The following is a 6,906-nucleotide window of genomic DNA, read 5'->3' on the forward strand; positions in this document are numbered from 1 at the left end:
CATTTTCACTATATTGATTCTTCCAATCCATGAACATGGTATATTTCTTCATCTATTAGTGTCCTCTTTGATTTCTTTCACCAGAGTTTTATAGTTTTCTATATATAGGTCTTTAGTTTCTTTAGGTAGATATATTCCTAAGTATTTTATTCTTTTCATTGCAATGGTGAATGGAATTGTTTCCTTAATTTCTCTTTCTGTTTTCTCATTATTAGTGTATAGGAATGCAAGGGATTTCTGTGTGTTGATTTTATATCCTGCAACTTTACTATAGTCATTGATTAGTTCTAGTAATTTTCTGGTGGAGTCTTTAGGATTTTCTATGTAGAGGAGGGGGAGGAGCTAAGATGGCAGAGGAGTAGGACAGGAACAACACTTTCTCCCCCACAAATTCATCAAAAGAACATTTAAATGCTGAGTAAATTCCACAAAACAACTCCTGAATGCTGGAATAGGACATCAGGGACCCAGAAAAGCAACCCATGTCTTCGAAAGGAGGTAGGAAAAAATATATAAGACAAAAAAAGAGACAAAAGAGGGAGGGATGGAGTTCCGTCCTGGGAAGGGAGTATTAAAAACAAAGAAGTTTCCAAACACCAGGAAACCTTCTCACTACCGAATCTGTGCCAAGCCTTGGAAGCACAGAGGGCAACATAACAGGGAGGAAAAATAAATAAACAACTAAAACCCACAGATTACGAGCCCTATGGTAACTCCCCCAGCAGAGAAGCAGCACAGACGCCTGCACACACCACTAGCAAGCGGGGGCTGGGCAGGGAGGCCCGGCGCGGGCTGCATCACTTAGAGTAAGGATCTGGCCTGAATACCCCGAGTGCTATCTGAGCGAAATAATTTGGGCTAGCAAACCAGACTCTGGGATATCTACCACGTGAAAAGCCAGCCCTAACCTAAGACACCGCCAGGCCCGCGCACGGAACAAAGGACTGTACAGAGATAGCCGGCTGCAGACCGTCCCCCTCCGGTGACAGGCAGCCAGAGCCGGAAGGGGGCAATCGCAGCCCCAGAGAGACATTATCTACAAAACTGTAAGCAGGCTCCTTTGCTAACTAAAACTTCTTGGGGGTCTGGACAGTCAACATCCGCCTGAGAAGGTGTGCTGGTTGTACACCTAGATAACCAAGTGGCGGGGAGGTGATAAGTCGCAGCAATCGCGCTTGCCAAACACCTCATCACCTGAGCTGCTCGGACCTGGAAAGGGCACAAAATGCAGGCCCAACTGAGTCTGCGCCTCTGAGGACTACCAGAGTGCCTGAACCTGAGTGGCTTATACCTGGGAGGTGCAAGCAGCCCAGGGCTGGCCATGGATGGTTCCTGACGGAGCAACCTAGAGCCTGAGCAGTGTGGGCAGGGAGGCTACAAACTCAATAACTTTTAAAAATGGAATTTTTTGCTATGTTTTAGTCACCAATTTCTCACTTTGTTTCCCAGTTTCAAAGACTACACGTTATCTGCCTTAATTCTTTGGGCTTCCCTGATGGCTCAGATGGTAAACAATCTGCCTGCAATGCAGAAGGCATTCAATCTCTGGGTTGGGAAGATACCCTGTAGAAGGGAAAGGCTGCTCAGTCCAGTATTCTGGCCTGGAGAATTCCATGGACTATATCGTCCATGGGGACGTAAAGAGTCAGACACAACTGAAAGACTTTCACTTTCAAAAGTCAAGTCAAACTAGTGTAGAAAAAAAAGGGGTGGAAATCACAGGTCACTTACATGAGAATTCCTATCAGGCATCACCATATCCAATGAATTTAAAGACTTAACTCTTCTCCCACCATCAGTTCTAATGGACAATTACTCTGTCAGAAAAGAAGCCATGTGGACTGCTAAATGTGCAGTCTTTTATGTCCAAGATCAACAGAAAATATGATTTTTTTATCCCAAGAGTTTCAGAAAAAGCTATGGGATTGAGTCTTCTTATAATCATTGATATTAAGCATTCTTTCTTTTCACTTCCTTTTAAACCACTTGTTCTTAAAAGGTGGAAGAAAACTCTACATACAAAATAAAGATTGATGAAGGCAAAATAAGGATGAATATGTCCCAGGGAAATGAAAACCACAGATAGCCATGAGACCAGGTTTGCTTTGTCTTGCTCTCAGTCATTTCCTATTACATGAATGTGTGCATGCTAAGTTGCTTTAGTTGTGTCTGACTCTTTGAGACCCTATGGACTGTAGTCTGCCAGGCTCCTCTGTCCATGGGATTCTCCAGACATGAATACTGCAGTGAGTTGCTATTTTCTCCTCCAGGATATCTTCCCAATCCAGAGATCAAATCTGAATCTCTTACATCTCCTGCATTGACATACAGGTTATTTACCACTAGCATCAGCAAATGTCCCAAACATCCCATGACATGTCATGAAACTTCTCTGACAGTAGGCTCTGCTTCATGCCTTCTCTTGGGTTTATTTCAGATGTGTCCTTCTGTCTAATGCTTTTTAGTTAGACCAAGTAGACGAAAATCAACTCTGAGTTAATTACTTAAAAACGAGAGAGCTGACTCTAAAAGTAGCATGATCTTAAATTATTAAAGAAATGATATTAAAATTAAGACCATGCAAGTCAATTGATTTTCTAAGAGCTAATCTGAAAATCTTTGTGAGCTGGCTGTTAGGATGGCTCAAACAGATTCAAATTGCTAAGGACTGGTGACCTGCAGGTTTACATCTGTGGCTGCTTCTGAATGAAAAAATTTTTTTAAGATGGCATGCAGTGAGACTTGGAATCAGTCAGTTTTACTTTCAGAGTCTCAGTTTAATTCAGTGTAGATGAATAGATTTAGATGTGATTATTTACTCAAAAACAACAAAAAACTATTAGCCACTTACTGACTGCCAAACACTGGAAACTTGCCAAGAAGAAAGTCCCGTGATCTAAATCTTGAAAGAAAAGAATGTATTTGTTAAAATGGCAAAGTAGGGGGCAGAGATTGCATTCCCAGAAAAAGGTGCATTATGAACAACAGCATGGATAATGAAACAATCCAGCAATTTAAAAATATATATATATTTATTTATTTTTATTTTTAGCGGCTTTGGGTGTTATTGTGTGTGGGGCTTTTTTTCTAGTGTGGCAAGCAAGGACCATTCTCTGGCTGCAGTGAGTGAGCTTCTTGTTGCGGTGGCTTCTCTTGTCACAGAGCGTGGGCTCTAGGGTTATGGGCTTTAGTAGCTGTGACTTGAGGGCTCCACAGCATGTGGGATCTTCGCAGATCAAGGGTTGAACCAGTGTCCCCTGCATTGGAAGACATATTCTTAACCACTGGTCCACTAGGGAAGGACCCACCCAGTAATTTTGAGTGCCTGAAAGCAATACGTGATGTGAAGAAGTGAAGAGTGAGATTAATGGGACTTAAATGCAGTGCCAATCCTTTACCATCTTGCATTTTGAATTTCCAAAGATGAATCTTGCAAGTTGTCTTTCAAGTTACAATTTAGTAAACTTGTGTCCAGGTTAGAGGGAGGACCAAGGCACTTTACCTGCAAGAAGAAATGGTCATAATATGATTGACATCTGTGTTTGCTTTCAAGTTAAAAGGACAAGCTATGGAACTGCCCGATTTAGGCTGAGTATAATTTGGGCTATTGTTCAGCAAATATTTGTCTCCTTTCTCTTTTACTGTGGACATAGCAATCTTTTCCACTTATTGAGGTTAGACTCAAGTCATTTTTCCTGCTTATCCAAAGAAAAGAAAGGAAAACATATATAAACATATTTTATATTATATATATAAATACATATATATTTATATTGGAGTGGACCCGAACAAAGCCTATGGCCTAGAATGAAGCCCAGGTGAACCACAGTCTAAAAAGGAATCATTGAGTCTAGAACAGACAAACCACAGTGGATATAAATAGCCAAGGGGCATGAGAACAAAATTGTTATTGAAAGCTACTGCATTTTGAGATGGCTTGTTATGAGCATTATTGTGGCAAGACTAATTGAGTCTTTTCTAAATTAATTAGAATATCTACTCTATTCTCTCTCCACTCCTTGTCCCAACCATCCTTCCTTTTTCAATTCACAAAGAGCAGAGTATTTGGGGCTAAAACTATGTGCAGCTATATAAAATTTAGTAGAATGACAGTACCTAAGAAAAGTCCATAGATAATTTTTTGTTGATTCACATATGTCTTGATACATCTATTGGTCCTGTGCTGTGAATCATTAGGGACAAAGTCGCACCCTAGAAAGTAGCTCATATTAATGACAATGTCATGAGCACAAGCATGTTGCTCATTGACAACGGTCACATAAGTAGGGAAAGCAGTCATGCTCTGTCCTCTCTTTTCAGTTGAGTGGAGGCTGAAACAAAAGTTCAGGAACCCTATTAGTAGAACTCTGGAAGACATTGTCAGTTCCTGGAAGTGATGACTTGTTGTCTATGTAACTGGATAGAGAATGAGTGATGGTGAATTATATCTTAACCACTTCAGTTTATTCTGTTACAGAGTCTGGTCTTCAGGGCTCTGTTTCAAGATCTTGTTTATAGTGACCACACACACACACACACACATACACACACACACACAGAGTTAGCCATAAAACACCATAGTGGTTTGTTAAAGCACTAACAAAGCATAACAGAGCTTTTATAATCTAGTCTTTGCCTTTATTTGTCTTTATCTGATACCAATTTACCCCTCATCTTGAATCTGTCAAGTTCCCTTCTGCCTGGGGCCTTTGCACCCCATGCTCCTGTTGCTTGGAGCTCTTTTCATTCTCTCTGTTCACCTAATTAATGCCTATTCACATTGTTGCTCTCAGTACAGACCTCCTAAGAAAAAATTTCCCCGAATCTCCAGCCTATATTGGGTTTCCCTGGTAAACATCTGCATTGCCCCTGGTCCATTTCCTTCATAGACCTCATCAGAGTTTGTAATTAGGTTTTTATATAATTACTTGATTAACATATTCTCCTCCACTCTGCTGGAAGAGCTACATGAACTTGCCTTAATGGCAAATTACTATTTGATATGCAAAGCTTAGTGTGAGACCTGCTATATAAGTGGGATGAATATATTAAATACATTGTGGTTTACTCAGAAGAGTCATACTTTGTGCATACTGTCTGGCATAATTACTAATAGTGCTCTCTTTTATTCTTAAAATTGTCCTTGTGTGGACAATACATCATAAAGTCATGGCCTATGGAAAGGATCCCAGTAATATTTGTTGAATAACCCTCTTTTCCTTTAGTAAAAATTTGTTCAACTAAGCCTCTTTGTTCCTTCACATATAATGGTTTTACTCTAGACATGATTGGCTATATCTAAATTTACAACAAACATTTAGCTCTGATTGCCAACTGTGCCACATAGCTCTTTGAGAAGAGTTGAGATCAGTCAGTTACATATTAAAAAAAAGAAAAAATATCCAAGGTCCACTGCTATAATGGTTCAACATTTTAATGTGTGTCATTGATTTGAGACTCTCTAATTGCATTTACTCATTTATATCTGAAGTCAACAATCACATCCAGAGAAATGTGGGCTTTATAGCATATTAGTTCAAGAATATAGGCTCCAGTGCATTATTCCCATGGACTTCTGGTATAAAGATCTCACCAATGAAAAGGACAAAAATGGTATACACAGACACAGTGTGTCTGATATATATGTATTATATATAAAAATCAAACCTGTTTAAAGTAGCTGGAAATTATCCTAAGGTCATACAAAAATGAAAAGAAAATGAAGAAGTCTACTAAAATCTATTAAGAACAGAAGACTTCATATGAATATAGACACAAACATCTTTAACAATATACCAGCAAACTAATCTAGAAGCATATTACAAAAAATTAAAGTAAAAATTTGCCATGATGAAGTGAACTTTATTCCAGGAATTCAAAGTTGGTTTAATATCTGAAAATCAGTTAATGTCATACACTATGTAAATAGAATAATAGACAAGAAACACATGATCATTTCTATTGATATAGGGAAAACTTTTTGGTTAAATCCAACATGCTTTCATAATGAAAAAAAATAACTTAAGAAACTAGGAATAGTAGGAAGCTTTCTTCTGAGAAATGACATTTTTTAAAAAAGATCACAGACAACATTATTATAACTGTCAAAAGACCAGATGATTTCATTTTAAGATTAAGGACTATTAGAAATGCCCATTCTCACTATTTCTATTCAACATTATACCAGAGAATCTAGCTAGGACTATAATATAAAAATAAAAATTAAAAGTATAAAAATTGGATAATGAGAAATAAAACTGGTTGTGAAAATATCATAAACTAAGTGAAAATAAAAATATAACATCAAAATCTGTGGGATGCAGCATTATTGTCTAGGAAATCTGGAGGCACTTGCATGGGCCCATAGTACTCGTGATGAACCCCACAGATATTTCCCAGATTGGAGTCAATGTTGTGTCTGAATCAGCTCTCATGGTTCTTACAATTGGAAGAGGACACCCTTCAGTAAGAAACCATCAGGTAACTTCGAAGAAGACAATCTATTATTCACAGATAGGGGAGGGTTTATAGTATACATGAATTTACAAAATAAGACAATGGAAAGTGAAAGAGAGAGTAAGTACAGATTTGAGGCTCTGTATTTAATAGGGTCTGAGAATGAGTTGTCTAGGATTTTACAGGTTCATTCTTTACTGGAAAATTTAAAACAGAAAAGCAGAAATCAGTTCCAACAACACAAGAGAAGACTTTACACATGGACATCACCAGATGGTCAACACCAAAATCAGATTGATTATATTCTTTGCAGCCAAAGATGAAGAAGCTCTATACAGTCAACAAAAACAAGACCAGGAGATGACTGTGGCTCAGATCATGAACTCCTTATTGCCAAATTCAGACTTAAATTGAAGAAAGTAGGGAAAGCCACTAGACCATTCAGGTATG

Source organism: Bison bison, unplaced genomic scaffold (assembly GCF_000754665.1).
Source record: "Bison bison bison isolate TAMUID 2011002044 unplaced genomic scaffold, Bison_UMD1.0 scf7180017864379, whole genome shotgun sequence".
NCBI lineage: Eukaryota > Metazoa > Chordata > Mammalia > Artiodactyla > Bovidae > Bison > Bison bison.